At 38.2% G+C, this 22,100-nt stretch overlaps 1 protein-coding gene and 1 pseudogene across 2 annotated transcripts in view; both read right to left on the bottom strand.

The window, feature by feature from the left end:
* Nucleotides 1-22,100, bottom strand: part of PLEKHM3 (pleckstrin homology domain containing M3) — a 239,696-nt gene that overhangs the window by 37,379 nt on the left and 180,217 nt on the right. The gene's annotated exons all lie outside the window — the stretch shown is intronic.
* On the bottom strand, nucleotides 17,857-19,853 carry LOC101436836 (nucleoporin Nup37 pseudogene; annotated as a pseudogene).

Genomic DNA, 22,100 nt, shown 5'->3' with positions numbered 1-22,100 from the left:
ACCATACAATCCACCTGTTTAAAGTATACAATTCATTGGCTTTAAAAATATTCACAGAATTGTACAACATTGCCATAATTAATTTTAGAATATTTTCATACTACCTCTCTCCCCAATTCATGTCCATTAGAAGTCATTCCCCGTTCACTCTACCTCATCCCACCTCCAACCTTAGGCAACCATTAATACACTTTTTATTTCTATAAATTGCCTATTTTGGATATTTACTACAAATGGAATCATAAAATATGTGGTATTTTATGACTGTACTTCTTTCACTGAAAATTATGATTTCCAAGTTCATGTTGATTCTCTTGTAACTGTTTCTAGTACAAGTCTCTTTTCTCCATACTATCCCCTCTAGATTAATGAAATAATCTTCTAGTTTCATATCCTCATGCCAATCTTTTTCCTTTAAACATCACTTTCATTATATACATCTCTTCCCTCAAACATTCAGTGAATTATTTTTTTCCCCAGGGAATTCTTATTTTATCATTAATAAAAAACCTCTTCATTCATTTATTAAACAAAATTATTTTTAATTACTATGTCCCAGATACAAGAATGAGTTGGACAGAACTGGAACTTACATTTTGCCTGGTGTGCAAGTATCTTCATAATCTGATTTCACACTACCTATCCAAACTCTTGTTCCATTCCTCAATATTTATTTTCTGTTGTGAGCAAATTTTCCCCCTATAGAATATGCTTCTTCTTGCTCCTTTGCCTTTACTTGTATCATTTCCTTGAGTATTCTCTTCTTTTCTGAGCACCTTTAAATTTCATCTAGGTTTCATAGTTTAGACTTATTCTGGCTTGATCTGGAAAGCCATCTTTGGCTACTTCAGTTGTGACTGATCTCTAGTGTTTCTCCTTAGTCACTGAAACATTTAAACTATAAAATCCAATATAGAACTTGATGTCATTTTGTACTCTTTGCTATTTTTCAGCATGTTATTGTCTTATGTATGCCATTACAGGTTGAACATATAGAACTGATATTTGACTATTTACATCTATAAAATTGGCAAAAGTCTCAAACTTTTCTTAAAAATCTTCTCTCTGCCAAGCACCTAAGTTCTTACTGATGTTTTTCTGACTTTTCCCTTGTCTCAGCAGTCATACATTAGGACTGTCTTTGAGTCACAAACATTTTCAATCATTTTGCTGTGTGATTTAGGGAGAAGCATAGAGTGCATGGACTACATGGCAGCTCAGCTGTTTGGGGGGCCCTTTTTGCTTTTTTATGTTTGATTATTTGCTCATTCCATTTGTCAGCTTAGGTTCATGGCTGTATGTTCCAAGAGGCTGAAGTTGCTGGAAGTTTTCCTCCAGAAAAATGAGGCAATATTCTGTAACTTTATTTTAGAATTCATACTTTTTTTTAAAATAAAGATTTATTCTTTATTTATTTCTCCCCCACACCCCCACCCCAACCCTGATGTCTGCTCTCTGTGTCCATTCGCTGTGTGTTCTGTGTCTACTTGTATTTTTTGTCAGCGGCACCGGGAATCTGTGTCTCTTTTTGTTGTGTCATCTTGCTGCATCGGGTCTTCATGTGTGCGGTGCCCCTCCTGGGCAGGCTGCACTTTTTTTGCCTGGGGCAACTCTACTTACAGGGTGCACTCCTTGCGCGTGGGGCTCCCCTACGCGGGGGACACCCCTGCATGGCACAGCTCTCCTTGCGCGCATCAGCACTGTGTGTGGGCTAGCTTCACAACACAGGCCAGGAGGCCCTGGGTTTGAACCCTAGACCTTCCATGTGGTAGGTGGACGCCCTATCAGTTGAACCAAATCTGCTTCCCGCAAGCACTCTTTCAATATTATAGAATGGAAAACTTTATACTTAAGATTTTCTAGTGATAGTGGTATTTAGAAGTTTTAAATTGTGTCTTTGACTACAATTACAGCAGCACTGGGAAGAGAACCCAGCTGTTTTGGCTTTTAGTTTAGGGGATTCATCAGTACAAAAAAGTGGGCTCCAGGTATGCCAATTTCTAGGGTTATTTTTTAAAAAATCAGATACATCTGTACTTTGTTTTGTTTTGTTTTTTCAAGATTTATTTTATTTATGTCTCTTCTCTTCCGCCCCTCCCCCCCCAGTTGTCTGCTCTCTGTGTCCATTCGCTGTTTATTCTTCTGTGACCGCTTCTATCCTTATCAGTGGCACCGGGAATCTGTGTTTCTTTTTGTTGTGTCATCTTGTTGTGTCACCTCTCCGTGTATGTGGCTTCATTCTTGGGCAGGCTGAACTTTTTTTCACACTGGGTGGCTCTCCTTATGGGGTGCGCTCCTTGCACATGGGGCTCCCCTGCACAGCACGACACTCCTTGCGCACATCAGCACTGCGCATGGGCCAGCTCCACACAGGTCAAGGAGGCTCGGGATTTGAACCGCGGCCCTCCCATGTGGTAGAAGGACGCCCTAACCACTGGGCCAAGTCCGCTTCCCCATCTGTACTTTGGATAACTGTTCAAAAATAAATCAAGTGTCCCCAGCCCAAGGCCTTTCCCCTTTCACTTCCGTTTTTTAGCCATCTTGGTGCCGGCTTGAGGTTAAGAGCCATATTCCACAACACTAGGAATATGGTGACCTCAAAGAAGATTGAAGCTTGAGGATGCTAGCACTCTACCACTTTCAGGCTCCAAGTAGGAATGAAGAGTAGCAAAGAGCTGCCAGGATGTCAGTGGTCCTAGACAATGACTGTTGGCAAAGCCAAACAAGTGCACAGTCCGGGATAAAGTCAGGCAAGAGAGTTCTGGCATGTCTACTCTAAACTGATGCATCTTACTAAAGTGGCAACTGCCCTCAGTGGGGCCCAGCATGGAAAAGTTCTACAGACTATGTATCCAGGCCAGAGTTTAAACAGGGGATCCTAATATCACTGAAAGCAAGCCAGGACAGTCTACGACAAAGTAAACTACAAAAGTTCCTTCCCTAGTAAAACTGGCCAAAACTTATTTTTAAAAAATCTAACAGTACAGGTCTTGCTTCTCAACAACTTGGGCATATTTTACCAGTGTGTAGTAGTTTGACTCATTAGAAAGTCTCCAAGAGAGGCTGACATCACAGAGATATGGATACCTCCTCAGAGGTTAGTTGTCTTGGGTGCCGGGAAGCAGGGGGGAGAGTGGAAAAAACAAGGCTGATCTGAGTACAAATTCTAGCTCATCTACTTTCTAGCTGTGAGACTTGGTAAGTTACTTAACCTCTATAAGCCTCAGTTTCCTCAACTAAAAGATTATAATGTCTACCTTGCAAGATTAAGTTAACTGTCAGATCTAATCTATTGAAAGTACTGAGAACAGTGTCTAACTCAGAGCAAGTGATTAATAAATAAGAGCCCATTATTAGTTTACCTTAAACTAAACAAAATTTCTACCATTTAGACCCACTCCTCCTTTCAGACGCTTAAAATTTACAGCAGGAGAAAATAAAAGTATGAGGTTCATATTGAATTTTTAAAAGGCATTAAATCGTTCTTCTGTTTGGATGGATCAGTGGAAATTAAAGGAATCAGATCCATTTCCCTTGACATTGCTGTAAATAAGAGCACAGGGCTTGTCTGAGTATTCTTATTTTACCAAAGCCAAAATGCTAAGGGAAGACATTAAACACACCTCAAATCTGATTGGAATCACCCGTGTAAGATAATACCTTAGCAACACCTGGAAATTGTCTTTCTTACTCCTTTCCTATTTGCAATTAAACTAGTCACAGGTTAATTTAACTTTATAACAATCGACCAAAAGTCAGAAGGCTACTTTACCTTCAGCACTAGAAGCCTGGTTTTAGTTAATCAGGTGGTCATTTGGATATGTCACGAGTGATGGTGAAATAGACCTCTGAGATGAGGTTTAGCTTACCCCTCCTCTTATTTCCCCCAAAACACATGTCTACATGAACAAAATCACGACAAAGTAATTAGAAGAAAACATATGTAGCTATTCCCCCATCTCCTCACCCTCCTGCACTCATTGCTCTATCTCCTTGAGAAAAGGCAGATGTTCAAAATAGGGTGAAAGAGTTTGTTTCTGTTTTCCATTAAACTTAATTTCTTGTACTAAGGAAAGTACAGGTCTGATTTATGTACTACTGTCTATATGTAACTATTTCAGAGGTACTACACCAAATGGGTGTTTAAAGAATACACATTTCCATTTATAACTTAAAATTTTGTGTCATTTTTTAGCACAATAGGAACAAGGACAAAAGTGTAACACCAAGCTGATACCTTCTTTCAGAGTTTGCTGTTCTTCACTTTTGAAGTCTTTCTATAAATTCTTTTCACTGTCATTTCAGGTACTTCTAGAAGTCAAGGGACTGTCAAATATTATTTTTCATAATCCCGCCAGCTGGCAAGTATACCAAATATGCTCACCCTTCTAAAGCTGCCTGGTTGAACTTCCAGCTCAGGGATAAACACGTTTTCCCCCTTTTCTATTCTGGTCAAGATGGTCAACAATGGAATTTGAGGCCTATGGCTTTCCTGCAGACTTAAGACAACAGACTTTATTTGATTTACTTTCTTGCATACCAATCAAAAATGACAATTAAGTTAAAAAATAACCTAGTGCTGCCTTCTCCAAACCACAGTTTCAGAAACAGCTGCTTATTACTCATGTGTGGCACCAGGAAATTGCAGTGTCATGTTCAAGGTCTGCAGCCAATAGAGATCTGTGGGATTGGGAAAAGAGCACAAATGATTCTTTTATGTCTGTTACCTTCAAGCCCTTGGCACCACCAATATTCAAATTCTGCAGGGGGAGGGAGACAGAGAACTAGTAACATGGAGAAGAAAAAAGAAAGAAAAGGCTTTTTCATTAAATTTCTTTATGTGTTGGCTAATTTCTTCCCCCTGATTTGTCAACTTACCTTCCATTTCAATACGAGCCTTCCTCAGCCATCGTGTAACATCTAGGTTCTGGACAACTGTTGGGAATACTCATGAAGAGAGCTGTTGCACTTGACAAATGCCCCTTCCTCTAAAAGTCTAACCAACGGTGCAATTCACATTGAACAAAGTCACCTGCCACTCAGTAGTAACAAGCTAGCTTGATGAAATGGAGGGCACAAAATTGTTACACATTGTAAAATGATTTCAAATATAATCTACTTTGCATTTGCTTAGTCCTAGGACCAAGAAAAGTTGTCCTCATTATTTTGTGTCTGAGCATTATTTCTCAGCATTAACATGAAAGCAGAGTGACGCCCTGATGGTCAAGTGATCTAGGCCAGGTGCATCCCTGGGAAGTTCGGAAAAAAAGCCTATGGATTCTGCTCAAGCTTGAAAACCTTACATATAGTGAAAATATTCTGAATCCTCATTCAATTCCAAATTGCACTCCTCTTACTCATAAACAATAGAAAGTAAAGGCATAACCCCCAAAATACAGGGGATTATCCTATTTCAAAAAGTTTGTTAAAACCCCATTTTCCTATAATTAACCTTTAAGCTCCTTATCCTGGCTCAATGCTGGGATGTTTGTAAGTAAACAGAAAACTGTCATTTCTCTAATTAGCTGCTCTTCCTAATTCATTACGGGACTGCTCCAACAGGACTTATTTTTTGGCTAATCAGGCATTTAGCGCTTGGTGGATTATGATGCCACCAATTAGCTTTTATCTGATGCTCTTGCAAAGGTGACAATTTCTTCTTAGACTTTGGAAACTATGTGATAATTTAATCTGGGTTAAGGTAATTAGGTAGATTTGTGAGGGGCCATATCATTCCCATCAAATTACTTTTTGCTTCCTCTTGGAAACTAAGTCTTAGGAAATAAAAGAAAAAGGAATTTCAATTTCAATTTTTGTCTATGGTTAGAATGGCAAAATGAACCTAAGAACACAAATTTCTCATTGAGAAAAATATATGAGACAGCCCACTTCAGACAGTTTTTCCACTCTAAGCAAAGTGCCTCAGGAATGCAACCTAATCAAACTACACTCCATGGAATTTCAGTGAAGCATAGGCAGAGAATAAGTACAATTATGGCATGCAAATATTTTGAGACCCCAATCAGGCTACTTGGTTCTGACACAAGTACCTAAGTATTATTTATGGGGAAAATAGATAAAAATATTTTAAATTGAGACAGTTCCAGAAAATCCCCATGGTCTGGTCAGCAGAATTTTACTTCTCTTTTAAGTTTATTAATTATATTTCTGAAATAAACCTGATTTGGCTCTCCTCTATTCATTTTTGCCCCAGTAATAACATCACTGTCTTACTGAACAATAAACAAAAAGGCCTTAAGAGGTTGTCTTAACTCAACTTCCTTGTTTAGTAGATGAGAAAATTGGGGCCCAGATAGGTGACACAAGCAGCTCAAGATGTCATGCTGGTTAGTGATAGCCCTGTCTCCCTCTCTTAAGCATCCTTCACTACTCTATGAAGGGGCTTTCCTGAGGGCATCTGATGTCAGAGCTCAGCTCCAGGAACTCTGAGGTCATTTGGTGCCTACTGGCTCACCATGTAGAAATGAAGTCAGTCCCTCACAGAAGGTTCGAGCCTGTAAGTTTTGATCTGAATTGGACCTGCCTTTGGCTTATAGAAAGAGTTACTGCCTAATCTGTTTAATTCTTGTATGAAAATTCTATTAAACGTTAATCTCTTGTATAATTTTCTGAATATGGAATATGATCTTGAATATCATCTTACTGTTGGTCAAACTACTGGTAAATTAATAAATGAAAGCATCACCAAGTGTTGTGACAAAAATGGACTTAACATTAACTTAAACCATATGCTATTTACCAAAACAAGAGAAGCAACTTTATTAAAGAGAGAAGCAAACACAGCTGGAGAAAGCAAAGCAAAACTAAGCAACTTATGAAAGCTGACTTTGGGAGAAATTGAAGAAATATGTCTCTTCAAAGAGGATCTGAGTTAATGGCCAATGTGAGACATCTTAATAGAAAACAACAGAAATGTATAAGGTAAGGCCAAAAGTAAAGAACGGAGAGAAAAGTGGGTAACATAAGGGAGCAAAAAGGAATAAAAAAGGTTAAAAAATAGTGAAAGTTCACTATTTCCCCAAATATTCTTTCTACCCCTTTTCCATTCTCTTTTCCTTCTGGGACACCAATAATGCAAATGTTTGTGTATTTCAAGTTGTCATTTAATTCCCTGAGATTCTGTTTCATTTTTTCCACACTCTTCTGTTCTCCTGTCTTTTCCAGTTCAGATGTTCTGTCTTTGAAATCACTAATTCTGTCTTCAAGCAATTTAAACCTGGTCTTATGTGCTTCTAATGTATTTTTAATCTCATTCATTGTGTCTTTTGTTCTCATAAGGTCTGTTACTTTTCTTTGCGAGCTTTCAAATGGTTATTTATGCTCTTCCAGTGTCTTCTTAATATTCTTTCTTTTTTTTTTTTTAAATTAATTTATTTATCCCCCCACTCCCATACCATCGTCTGCCCTTTGTGTCCATTCGCTGTGTGTTCTTCTGTGTCTGCTTGTTTTCTCTTTAGGTGGCACCGGAAAACTTCTGGAGTGGGAGAGAGGTGCTCTATCTCTTGGCCACCTCATTTCCCTATCTGCTGCATCTCTTATTGTCTCTCCTCTGTGTTCTTTTGTTGCATGATCTTGCGGCGCCAGCTCTCCACTCGGGCCAGCTTGTCGTGTGGGCCAGCACTCCATGTGGGCCAGCTCTCCACCTGGGTCAGCCTGCTTTGCAGGTCAGCTTGTCTTCACCAGGAGGCTCCAGAAATTGAACCCTGGATCTCCCATGTGGTAGATGGGAGCCCAATCACTTGAGCCATATCTGCTTCCCCAATCTCTCTCTTGTCTACTGTTCCCGCCCTCCTCCCCCCACCCCCCAAGCTCTTCTTTGATATTTGGTTCAACTTATTCTCAGGGGCAGAAAGAATATTTGAGGAAATAATTACCGAAAACTTCCCGACCCTTATGAAGGACATAAATATCAATATCCAAGAAGGACAACGTACCCCAAATAGAGTAAGTCTGAATAGATTTACTCTGAGACACCTACTATTCAGAATGGCAAATATCAGAGAAAAATAGAGGATTCTGAAAGCAGCAAGAAAAAGCAAAGCATCACATACAAGGGAAACTTGATAAAATTAAATGCAACCTCTCATCAGAATCTATGGAAGAGAGAAGAAAGTGGTATGATGTATTTAAGGTACTGAAAAAGAAAAACTGCCAGCTAAGAATTCTGTATCTGGCAAAGCTGTTCTTCAAAAATTAGGGTGAGTTCAAAGTCTTCAAAGACAAACAAAAAATGATAGAATATGTTACCAAAAAGACCAGATTTACAAGAGATACTAAAGGGGGTGCTGCAGCCTGAAAGGAAAAAAACAAGGGTGAGAGATTTGGAGAAGAGTTTAAAGATGAAGATTATTGGGAAGGGTAAACTAAAGGTTAAGAATTCAGACAATAGAATGATATGACAACAGAGAGCTGAAAGACAAAATGGATGAAGTAATGCCTTTACAGTAATAACATTGAATGTTAATGGACTGAACTCCCCAATCAAAAGACAGAGACTGAGAGAATGGATAAAGAAATTTTTAAAAATGAGCCGTCTATATGTTATCTACAAGAGACCCACCTCAGATGTAAGGACACAACCAGGTTAAAAGTGAAAGGTTAGAAAAAGGTATTTCATGCAAATAGTAACCAAAAAATGCTGGAGTAGTCCAGATAAATGTAAAATAATAACATTATAGTATAGGAACAATAATTACTCAGTGCAACTGGCAAATTGTTCCTGTGATTGGTATTCTGCAATTTTTTTCATACAAAATAAGAACTTGCTTTAAATTGAAAAAAAAAAAAAAAAGATTCAAAGGAACCATATTAAAGAAAATAGAACTTGAAAGGAGAACCAAGTCAGTAAGATCTGCATTAGGTCAGGAAGGGCCTTTGAAGACTCTTCTGGATCAGATAATCTCCAAAACACAGATGACCCAGAAAGTGAATCCATGATTTGATTTGCACTGGCAAATCATACAATTAAAAAGAAGCACAGCATAGCAATAAGGACTACTAACAGATTACTACATATTGTATGATTCCATTTCTATAAAATGTAAATATAAATCAATTTATAAAGATGAAATTAGATTAGTGGTTATGTAGGGCTGGAGAAGGAATGTTAAGGGATGTGGAGTCTTTTCTTTTTGGAGTAATGAAATTGTTCTAAAATTTTTGAGGTGATTAATGTACAACATTGTGGTTATACTAAGAGCTATTGATTATACACTTTGGATAGATCATATGGTATGTGAATATATCTTAATAAAACTGCTTAATAAAGAAATAATTGTGTAAGAATAGTGAGAGATGATAGCTATGGACAGCAGGGGAAACATACAGAGATTGAGAGGTGAGAAATTTTCTTGTTTGTTTGTCTATTTATTATTACTATTATTGAAATAATGAAAATGCTCTAATAATGATTGAAGTGATGAATGCACAACTATGTGATTATACCAAACCCAATTGACTGTACACTTTGGAAGAACTGTATGCTTTATTTTTTTAATTTTTAAAAATTTAAAAAAAGGTTTATTTTTAATTTATTTCTCTCCCCTTCCACGCCTCCCCCCCCAGTTGTCTGCTCTCTGTGTCCATTTGCTGTGTGTTCCTCTGTGTCTGTGTATTCTTGTCAGTGACACCAGGAATCTGTGTCTCTTTTTGTTGCATCATCTTGCTATGTAAACTCTCCGTGTGTGTGGCCCCACTCCTGGGCAGGCTGCACTTTTTTTGTGCGGGGCAGCTCTCCTGGCACTTGGGGCTCCCCTACGCAGAGGACACCTCTATATGGCACGGCACTCCTTGCATGTGGGCCAGCTCATCACATGGGTCAGGAGGCCCTGGGTTTGAACCCTGGACCTCCCATGTGGTAGGTGGATGCTCTATCCATTGAACCAAATCCATTTCCCTGTATGCTTCATTAATATGTATCAATAAAATAGATTCGTTTAAAAGAATAGTGAAAGGCAATACAGATGTTCACAAAGAGAGAAACAAGTGAAGATGACTGACACTTGAAATGAGAGTTAGAAATCTTGGTTTTCATTCTTATCTATCCTCAGTAATCTATACTCCATGCCTCAGTTTCCTCATCTATAAAACAAGGTGATAGTGATTGTACTAAGTGATTCATAACTAGATGATCACTAAGGCTGCCTTTCAGTTTGAAGATTCTGAGATTTTGTGATTAACCAATGGGAAAACATCAAAAGAAGCTTGCTGAATATCCCAGGAATGAAGAAAGGAGATATCTAGGGAGATAGATAAAAGGTAAGTTTAACTAGACCAATCAGAAGATATCCTAGAACATTTTCAACGGAAGTGAAATAATGCCACCAGCTTTTTATTCCCCTGCTTGCTGAGTGCCATTCAAAGGGGAGTTAATGCTCCGTAGGAATCGTCCTAAAGAGCATTAACTCTTTAGGTGTGCAATGAGGTATCAGTTTTCCTGTGACCTCTGTGAATCCTTTCCTTTCATCAAGGCACTTAATTAGTTAATGTTTAGGTAGCATATTGGAGATGAAAAGGACAATATAAATGCTGAGAATTATTATTACTTAACAGCCTTTCTGGGACCAGCCTGAGATTAAATGAGAAAGTAAAATGAGTTCCTGGCTGGAAGGTTGTGATCTAATTAACTCCTGGGGCACTGATGTGAGAAAAAAACCCACTGCGTGTAAATTGAAAGAGGTTTCCTTTATTAGCTTGGCTGTCATTGTCTGAGATTATTTGTAATTTTTATCCTTTGCCTCAGGGTGTCAACAAGTAGTAAACCATCACTCATTAGACAGCACTGATTATGATTTCACACATCCTGTTTTCCTGTTTTTCAGGAATATTATCTGTTACATTTGTGGCGTCTGTATGTCTGGGTGCCTGTGTACCCAGGATACCAATTCAAACACATATAGGAATTTAGCATAAGATAAGGGGAGAAAAGATAAATTATTTAATAAGTGATGTTGGGGCAACTGGCTAGTCATCAAGGGAAAACTAAAGCTGGATTCCTACTCATTCCACAGCTAATGAAATTCCAGATAAAATGAACATTTATATATAAAAAGAAAATCATAAAAGTATTTTAAAAATTGAAAAAAGTATTAGAGAAAATATTAGAAAAACGTTTATGTGGGTACATATTTTATATAGTCACAGAAGCAATCAAAGATTGATAACTCTGAACATACAAAATTTAAAAACTTAGTTTAGTGCAGGACAAAATACTATTTACTAAGTCAAACAACAAACAAAAACTAAGAAAAATATTTCCCATTTATAGGGAAAAAAGTGCCAATTTCCTTAATACACAAAGAGCTCATTCAAATTAATGAAAAAAAATGACCAATACAATTTAAATACAGGTTAATTAAATAAACAAGCAGTTCACAAAAACTACAACTGGCCAATAAAGTTACAAAAAAAGATCTCACAACCTTACAGTTGAAAATGCAAATTAAGGCAACAATGTGAAGTTATTTTTTTATTTATCAGCTTGGCAAAGAATAAAAATATAATTAATGCAGGAATTTAATGTAGGCGTAGGAAAACAGCACTCTCAGACACTGTGAATGGAACTATAAGTTGGTCCCATCTTTGCAGAAGGCAATTTGACAATATTTATCAAACTACCAAAAGTATGTATACCCTTTGACCCAGTAGTCTTACTTTAATGAATTTTCACTACTGGCACATTCACACAAGTGCATAGAGAAAGGTATGAAAGTGTTCACTGTAGTATGGCTTCTAATGGAGAGAAACTGTAACAGGCTAAAAATTAAGGTAAATCTATGCTATGCAACTGATAAAATGAATGGAGTCATCCTTTCTGTGTACTGAATGTGCACATATGCAAAGACATTTGCGGTGCACTCTGTTAAACACAAAGGACAAGGTGCAGAGAGTACAATTTGATCCCCTTTGCAGGGAATAAAAAAATCTTAAGCAACAGTTATACATGCATAGAAATCTCTAGAAGGTCACTGACTAGCTACAATTAACTAACAATACCTCTGTGGAGTGGGATGTGGGGGACAGAAGGGCTGACTTTCTATAATCTGTATTCTTCGAATTTTAAAAATTCATGAACATGAATGAATATTTTTATAAAAATGTTTGAATTGTAAAAAAAATAGTAGCTGTAGGAAGTAAAGTTCGATATATAAATTTGTATATGCATATATGCAAACATTATAAAACGTTAAAGCCTTCTTAATTTTTGGTTTTATGTATTTTCTTTTTTTTAAAAAAGATTTATTTATTTATTTAATTCCCTCCCCTCCCCCGGTTGTCTGTTCTCTGAGTCTATTTGCTGCGTCTTGTTTCTTTTGTCCGCTTCTGTTGTCATCAGTGGCAGGGGAAGTGTGGGCGGCGCCATTCCTGGGCAGGCTGCACTTTCTTCAGCGCTGGGCGGTGCTCCTTAAGGGGCGCACTCCTTGCATGTGGGGCTCCCCTACGCGGGGACACCCCTACGCGGGGAAACCCCTGCCTGGCACGGCACTACTTGCGCACATCAGCACTGCGCATGGGCCAGCTCCACACGGGTCAAGGAGGCCCGAGGTTTGAACCGCGGACCTCCCATGTGGTAGACGAACGCCCTAACCACGGGGCCAAGTCCATTTCCCCTGTATTTTCACTGGTCCATAATAGCACGTTTATTTTCATAAAAGTTCTTGAAAATTGCCTATTAGTATACCTGTCATAACTGTATCAGACTTAATGCTCATATCCAAGGAGACCCGTCTGCCTAATCAGAATGTTCTCTTATGGGTTTTTCAAGATTTGGAAGGTAACATGACCATTCATCAGAATGGTTTATAAGATTTACAGAGTGTCAATAGTCATATTTAATACAAGGCAATTTAAGTTGGATTTTGTTTACATAATTATCACTGAATGCTAGACATTTAATTTTATCTCTTTAAATAATTCACTGGGAGCTAGTAAGTAATCAGTCAATTAGGGCACATTTCATTATCTAAGAATCTCACTCAAATGTTTTAAGTACCCTCTTCCAACCAAGATACAGCTCTGTTCTCCCAGAGTTTTTTTTCCCTTCTTACCCTATTATGGACCTGCTCACTGGCTCCAGGCCACAAGAAACATTTGATCTTGATCAACTGGTTGGTCTGATCAAATTGTAATAGTCTCAGATTGTGTTTTTGTAACCAACAAGTAATAGGAAGAGAAACAACACTGGCATCAGATTTTTTGTCCATTTCCTATCTATTCCGAGGGCACAATGACTTCATACTACATAGGTCACTGCAGAGGAAGCAGGTTACTCAATCTGAAGATTCTTCCTACATAGTTTGGTGTCAATCCAAGGAAGTGACAATGTACTGACAGACCTTTCTTAGACTCACCTTTAAGAAAGAAATGAAAATCATAGTTTGGCAGCAAGAGGACATTCAAAGGTAAGTATAGGTTCAATGAGAAAAGCATTTCAAGTCACACGCCTACCTGTGGCATGTCCAGAAGGTCAGTAAAATCTAAATGGAAAAAGGTCCTGAGAAAGGAAGCCCAGTAAACAGCCAATTTTCAAGAGGGTCGAGTGCCTAGACTCTGTGATCCGTCCAGTACCTAATACCCTTCTCTACATCATCCTGATCATTTGCTTTTCCCACTTCTAGTATCTCTGTATCACAGGGCCAGAAGAAAAATGAGATGACTCTCATCAGGTTCATTTGTTACTGCTGGTAGTTCTAACAAAGGGAAAACTACTGACCAGAACAAAATTTTGGTATAAGTTTGGAGGTTTCAATTTTCCTTGAACTTCTGATCTGTTTTTGTTTCGCTGTTGCTAAGGTAAATGACATGCAATGGGTTGGCTTAAAAAACAGGAATTTATTGGCTCACGGTTTTGAGGCTAGAATTCCAAAGTCAAGGTATCATCAAGGATGGGAAGTAGATGTGGCTCACGCAATTGGGCTTCCGTATACCATACGGGAGGACCCACATTCGATCCCCGGGGCCTTCTGGTAAAGGCATGCCTAATGGTGAGCCAGGCCCACATGGTGAGCGATGAAAGCAAGACGGTGACATGACAAAAGAGAGACACAGAGAAGAGTCAAGACACAAGAGAAACCAGGAACTGAGGTGGCACAAGTGACAGGGAAAGTATCTCCCAAAGGAGGTCCCCAGGATCGAATCCTGGTGAAGTCTAGAGGTCCCCAGGATCGAATCCTGGTGAAGTCTAGAGGAGAAAATGAGAAGAGAAGACAATAAGAAACACACGGATGATCAAACAGCAAATGGACACAGACAGCAAAACAGTAGGGTGGAGGGGAGGGGGAGAAAAAAAAATTAGGAAGAATTTGGAAATGTCACCTCAAAAAAAACCACAGTGTCATAAGGCAATGCTTTCTATCAAAAGGCTGTGGCATTCTGGGGCTGGCTGCCAACAATCCTTGGTCCTTGGCTTTCCTGTCACAGAGTGAACATGGTGTCCTCTCCTTGCTTGTCTGGGTGCCAGTTTAGCTTTTGGACGCTCCCTCTCTGCCTGACCCTCTCCATAATGCCTTCAGTTATAGGATTAAGACCCATTCTGACTCCATACCTTAACTGAAGTAACCTCATCTAAAGGTCCCATTTATAAAAATTCATATCCATAGAAATGGACCAAGTTTAAGAACATGTTTTTCTGGGTTACATAGCTCTAAACCACCACACTATCCATCCTGAGTATGGTTAATTGAAAAAGGATTTTACTTCAATCTCTCATGGTCAATTTTCTTAAGAGAGCTCTGCTCAGAAAACAGATGTGAGTGCCTGCTTCCCACATGGGAGAGCCTGGGTTCAGTCCCTGGTACCTCTTAAAAACAGAAAAACAAACAGACAAATGAAAAAACCAATTCAGGGGAACCTATGTGGCTCAGTGTTGAGCACTGGCTTCCCACAAACGAGGTCTGGAGTTCAATCCCCAAGCCTGGGACCTCAAAAAAAAAAGAAGAGCTCAGCTAATTGAAACTCCAAGTAGTCATAGACTAACTTATGTAAACTAGGTGAAGAGTTTCACTGGTCATCTTTTTTTCTTACGAATTTTTTATTGCAAGATAACATATATAAGATAAAGTACACAAATCTTAAGTACAACTTAATGAATTTTTAAAACATATATGTGGAACTACTTTGTCCTACCTGCTGTCTTGGCCCCCAGACCACCCATTCCAACTCATTCTCTATGCCATCACCAGAAATATTAAAATATAGATTTGACCAAATAATAATGACATCAGCAACAACTATCACCCCCACCATGACAGCAGTGACTGTCTATTAAATATGTGCCCCAAGCTTCCCAAGCTTTTCGATTCATTGTCTCCTTTTTTTAAAGCTTCCATGGAAATTTATTTACAAACGTATCCAGTATGCTATACAAGTTTAACAGAGTTTGATCTATATTTCAGAATTTAGCTTCTTGAAATGCTCCTCTTCATAGTTGTTTCCTGGGTAAATAAAAACATCCTTATTTCTTAAGCAGTCAGTATCTTAATGCAAATCCAGATCCAAAGTACAAAGTCATCATAATTAGTAATTGCCACTTGTTTTCCCCTGAAAATGGCAAATTCTTTCCTGGAGCCTCTTCGTATGGGCTCCTACGGACCACGAGGTCATGAGCCTCTGGATACTCTGCCCCAACAGGGTGCTGTTGGAGGCTCTGTGAAAGGTGCGGAGATAGAGGGTAGAAGAAATGGTGACACCAATTCCGTATGCTTTCATAACTTGTTTCCGGTATGCTCATTATCTCTTTTAAGAAACTACATGTCAAGCATATAGAACATTGTCAGCACACTGCGAGCATTAAATAAATAATAGCTATTATTGTTATTATTCACAAGAACCCTAAAATGTCATTCATTTTATCACCAATTTATAGGTAATAAAACTAAAGCTTAGAGGGCTTAAGTCATTTGCCTGAGGTCTCCCAGCTTAGAACTAGAGAGGAGAAAGGTGGATTCCCAGAGCCTAGGTGCTAACCAATGTGCATTAGTATCTTTCTAGAGATATAGCACTTCTTGAATGAAACTCCCTGGCATCTCTTCTGCCCCTATAAGATAATGTCTTACCTCCTTAGCTTGCCCTACAAGGTCTTCCCACAAGCTAGGTACAGCCTGTCTTTCTACACCTGCTTCTAGTCTTCAGCTCCTATTCTTCTGATGCCTGCTGGCCTACTCATCATTCCCTGAAAAGTTATGATAATGGGAATTACCATTTATTGCTATCATGTTTGAGGTATTGTGCCGGGCACTTTCTGTATTTTTGTATCCAAATCTTACAACTGCCCAAAGTAAGTACAACCATACTCATTTTACAGATAACTAAACTGATTTATAGAAAGGTTAAGGGATTTGTTGATGGTCAGGAAGCTAATATGCATCAAAGCTGGGATCTGAACTCAGGCCTGTCTAGTTCAAAGGTTTGGTCTATTTCTTCTCTATCACAATTCCTTTCAAGACACATGCTTTCATACCTGGTTCAAAGGTCACCTTTCTAAGTAATTTTTTCTTTGGCTATTACTTTGCTCCTTTTGGTTCTGCTGCTTCCCACAGGTATAAACAGACTACTTGTTAAGGAGGAATGGCTCTTGCCCTATTTCTATACTAGGCCTTTCCAACTGATTCCAACATTTGCATTTAAAAAATTGAAACTGAATATTTCTGGAATTTTCCTACTTTAAACCCTGGATCCAAACATTTAAATTGTAATGTTGCCCAAACAAAACACCAAGTCTTTGACCAGATTGGGTTCTGGTCTAATGGAGCACAGAGGGCAAATGAAGAAGTTGCTGCCAGCTAAGAACCACATGTACTTTAGAAGAACCTCTAGGGAATATGTGATTCATGACCTCCTGGGACAGCACGATTCCTGAGGGATGAGCTAGCCAGCTTACCAAACATAAGGGTAATGGAAGAAATTCTGTGGGCAAAGAAGAAAGGCTATAATGGGCAATTTTTGAACTGATCTTGAAAAGGATTTTATCATTGGAATAGCTAACATTCTTTGTTGTTTTTTGTTGTTGTTGTTTTGTTTTCATTCACCTTTATTTAATCCTCATAGCAACTTCTTTAGACAATCCTTCAGAGAGAGCATTAACTTGCAGGGATGCATAGTCAGCAGAAAGTTATTTAACTCAATACCTGACTAAAAAGAACCATGATCTTATACTCTTCTGACTACAACATGATGTGTCACAAAATCATGACGTATTTGTTTCACATAAGGCTGATTTCAATTATTTTTGAGTGGGTGAACAGTTCTATCACCATTTAGTGCCATCTCAAAAACATTTAAGTTTCTTGGTAAGAATGGTTAAGATTAATAAAAAGATGATGTTGTTAAAGGTACTAACACTAAGTCTTTTTGTCAAGGTAAGCTTAAACCCATATACCAGATGTTGTAAGAATGCTGAGAAGTCCAGTCAAAAGGTAATATGAAAATGGCATACTGAGTTGAATAACAGTTACATTTTTAAGATTTTGCAAACCATGCTTTTCTTAATAATATTAAATTGAAGATAATCCTTTAAAATTACTGAGGAAGTTACAACATCCCTATGAAAATAGATTGCTAAAAAAAATGTATACACACACAAATGTACACATTCAACTACTGCCAGAGTAACACTGAGACTTTTTCTGCCTTTGTAAATATTTCTGTCATTGAGAATCAGGAAAACAGCACACAGTCAAAGTAATAAGTACACTTTTTTTTTTTACAATCCTACTATAAATCAAAAGCATTATTTTTCCTTAGTCATCTGTTCTATGGAGCTGGGTTGTTGAGTAAGTTATACAGTCTCAAAAGATAATTAATTATATTCACAGAACAGAGTAGGAAAATTTTCAAACCACCAACACTTTATTTATAAACAAAAGCAACAAGTGAGACATTTCTAGAGCTCATAATATATTTAATACAAAAATAAGGAATTCTCCCAAAAACTATGTGTTAAAAAATACAAAGTTTATTGACCTAAAGTAAAGAGAAAATGTATTTTACATTTCAGCCACCCAAAACAGCAGCTTGTGGTCTCCTCCAATCACATACAGTGGGAGAGTCCTATGCCAGGAAAGGCCAGATCCAATGGCTACAGAGCCAGTAAGGATGGGCTGAGTGTGTCCTAAATGATGGAATTTGAAACTGGCTTGCCATTTTACCAGGATAGCCAGTGGTTGCAAACAAGTTTTCGTTAATTGTGGACCACCTGAATATGAAGGCGCGATCCATATGGACAGGTCTCTTCTCTTGAGGATAACTGGACTGAGTGATATCCCAAATTAACCAATCATTCCCTGCAACAGCTCCAACTTTGAAGGTGTTTTTAAAGCACCAATGTGCTGACATTAATGGCATCTGTTCTAATTCTAGAGACAAAATGGCCTGTTAAGAAACAAGATCATAGAAACAGATTGTTCCATTCTTCTCTGCAACCATCAGCTTGTAAGTTTCCTCAGGATGCCAGCACACACTCATTCCAGGGGAACAAAGAACAAAATGAGCTGTTTGAATTCCTCCCAAGTCTCAAATCCTGCAGGTATGATCATCACTCACACTTGCAATTTCACGGCCTTCTTTGGGATCAAACACCAAACCATTAATGAAATCTGAATGGCCCTCTAAAACCTTGTATTCATTTTTATCCTGAAGATCTGAAGTAAATAATGTAATTTTCATACCAGCAGCTGAGGTACAAAATTTGATTATTGGAGGCAATGCATCAAGTCTAGTCTTTGGGCTCCAAGCTATGCCATTCACCCTGACACCATGGTGAAATGTTCGAAGTGTTTTATATTGAACCCCTTCGATGTCTGCTTCTTCCTCCTGAAATGTACATGTGCCAATGACCACATAATTATTGCCACCATATGCAATAAGTTTTCCTGAATCCCCACTCTTGAAGGGATTAAATTCTACCACATGCACATAATCTTCACAATCCACAGTGTAAGCAGCATTTCTGGTGGCATCTTGCTTCATCTTCTATGTCAAAACTCAAGCAGATGTAAAAATAAAATAGCCTTTTATTGGACAAGGTCATGAAATGGAGAGCGCCGGGTCGCAGCCAGAGGGCTAACATTCTTGATAGTCGTGTAGAATAAAAAATATGTAAGCGCTTGAGGAATTGGTATTTGTTCAGTTTCTTCTGTACATCAAAAGTGAATATTAAATGGGCAATCTGTAAAAGTTTCACAACTTGACAGGAAGGCAGCTGGCTCTGCAACTGCTTCTCTACAAGTTCTGGCATCACTTGTTGTGGTCATTCAACTTTTTTTAAAGTTATTTAAGTCTTTAGCTTATTATTCCTACACACATTTCTTTCTAAAGATTTATTTACTTTTCCCCCCTCCCCCTCCCTGCTGTTTTGCTGTCTGTGTCCATTCACTGTGTGATCTTCTGTATCTATTTCTCTTTTTGGCTTCTCTTCTCAATTTTTCTCCTCTAGGATTCACTGGGTTTGATCCTGTGGACTTCTGCTGTGGAAAGAGGTTCCTGTCGGCTGCGCCATCTCAGTTCCTGGTTTCTACTATGCTTCACCTTGACTCTCCCCCTTTTCTCTCTTTTGTTGCATTATCTTGCTGTGTGACTCACTTGTGCGGGCAATGGCTCACCGTGTAGGCACACCGTGCAGGCACTCGGATCGCCATGAGGGCAATGTCTCACCGTGTGGGCACTGGTTTGCCACGTGGGCACTTGGCCCACCACACAGGTACTGGCTTGCCATGTAGACATGCTTTCTCTTCTTCTTTTTCACCAGGAGGCCCCAGGGATTGAACCCGGGTCCTCCATATGGTAGGTGGAAGCCCTATCACTTAAGCCACATCTGCTTCCCCCTACACAAATGTAAACATGTAGTTTATTCAAGTTCCAAATAAAAATTCTTATTGTTCAGAAAAAGTATAAAAATTCAACTCAGAAAAAGCAAAAAAATTAACTTAAAAAGTAAACTGAGTGATAAGGTGATTCTAAAGTTGATCTGGAAGAACAAAAATGCAGGCATAAATAAGAACATTTTGTGAAACAAGACTATAACGATGTATTTGTGCTACCAGCTATTATAATATATCATAAGACTCCACTTAGAAAGTTTGGTAGAGGCATAAGAACTGCTATTGAGGAATAAGAACTGATTGCTCAGAAACAGACCCGAGGATACACATGTAATTAGAATATGATTAATATGGAATCAAAAGTGTGATAAGGCTAATTTGTTAACTTGGCCAGGTAATTGTACCCAGTTGTTTGGTCAAGCAAGCCCTGGACTAATTGTAGTACAAGCGCATTCATGGACTTTAGTTACCAGTGAGTTTACTGCATATATCACTGATTACATCTATATCAATCAGGGAGATTGCCATCAGCAATGAGTGAGGCTTTATCCAATCAGTTGAATGCCTTAAAAGGGGAAATGATTTCAGCATTCAGAGAGAACTTCCCACCTTGTCTTTGCACAGTCATTGTCTCCTGGAAACTCATCAAGGACCTCACTGGACTTTCATTAGAGTCCCTGGTTTGCAGCCTGCTGCCGAACCTGGACTTGTGCATCCATCCCTACAGTCATGTGAAAGACTCTTATAAATTCTCATACTTTTGACAGATATCTCCTGTTGATTCTGTTTCCCTAGAGAATCCTGACTAATACAAAAGGTCAGCATAGAAAGGACGGATTATTAAAAAAGAAAGCTAAAATGACTGCTTAAACTTTTGGAAAAAATACCAAGATAAATCATCACTTCTACTGTGAATTCAAATAAACTCTAGAAATGTATTAAATTATAAAACAAATAAAAGAAAATATTTTAAAAAAAGCAAAGAAATATCTGATTTGAGGATGGGGAAGGACTTTAAACAATGGAAGAAACCACACAAGGGAAAAATAGACAGACCTGAACACACACAAGTTTAAAACTTCTGTTTATCAAAAAGCATTAAACATCATACAGAAAACCAAATGGAAAAAACAAGACAGGAAAAATATCAAACAAAGTGTTGATAATCGTTAACATATAAGGAACTTATAAACTAACTGAAAAAATAACTCACCCCTACGTGGGTCAAAGATATGAATAAATAATTCATAAAAAGTATAAGCAGTAATAAATATAAAAAAGCTTAGCCTCATAAATAATTTTAAAAGATATGTAAAATAAAATAATGAGAAACATTTTTTGTCTCTAAAAATCACCCAATATTTATTTCTTTTTAATGACAATGCTTAATGCTCCAGTGATATGAAGGGAAAGCCAATTTAGACTACTGGTGGTATGGATACAATAAAGTGTATTGAGAGCTTTTAACACGTTCAAACTCTCTCACTGTAGTTATTTTCCTTCCGAATTTATCTTAAACAATGGAAAACCAAATGATTTTTTACACAAAGATGTACATCACAATGTTATTTATAACAACACAAAATCAGAACCCCCCCCTTAATGTCCAATAAAAAGGAGAAGGTTAAACTGTAGCAAGAAGATTAAACTGTAGTGATGAATGTTCAAAATAAATACTGCTTATGAAAATTATTTAAATAGTTTAAAAAAGCAGGATGAAAATTTTTGTATGAGCCATTTTTTACACATACATATGCACAGAAAAGAACAAAATGTTAACTGTACTTCCAGCTACCAAGATGGCAGTATACGATGCTCCAGGTTCAAAATATTTGAACAAGTAGCAAAAAATGGTAGAGCCATCTTCCTCAGAATCCGGAAAAAAATAAAAGAGTTGCAGAAACTGGGTGAGAGCCAAATCAAGAAAACACACCTTTAAAAAATGACAGAAAAGCTCTTGGTGAACTTGTTGGCCCGTCTTCATCCCTTCCCTGGAATGGTGGGACTGCATTCCCACTAGGCACATACTGTGGTGGCTGTATCACAGCTAATCTAGCAGATGGCAGCTTGAAAGACTGAACCAGGAAACTTCTCTCTGAGTTAGCCTTCCAGAACTTGCCTTGCAGGCAGAAGCAGCTTGGTATAGCTAAAGCAGTGTAAGAAAAAACTAAGTCAAAGTTGCCTGGGGCAAAAGATTACATGCTTTAAGTCATACAATAGAGTACCCAAGAGGGGGAGAACATCTATTTCATAGGAAGTAGAGGG

This window comes from Dasypus novemcinctus, chromosome 7, assembly GCF_030445035.2.
Source record: "Dasypus novemcinctus isolate mDasNov1 chromosome 7, mDasNov1.1.hap2, whole genome shotgun sequence".
NCBI classification, from domain to species: domain Eukaryota; kingdom Metazoa; phylum Chordata; class Mammalia; order Cingulata; family Dasypodidae; genus Dasypus; species Dasypus novemcinctus.
Note: the sequence above shows the minus strand (reverse complement) of the source record. Positions and strands in the feature narration are given on the sequence as shown.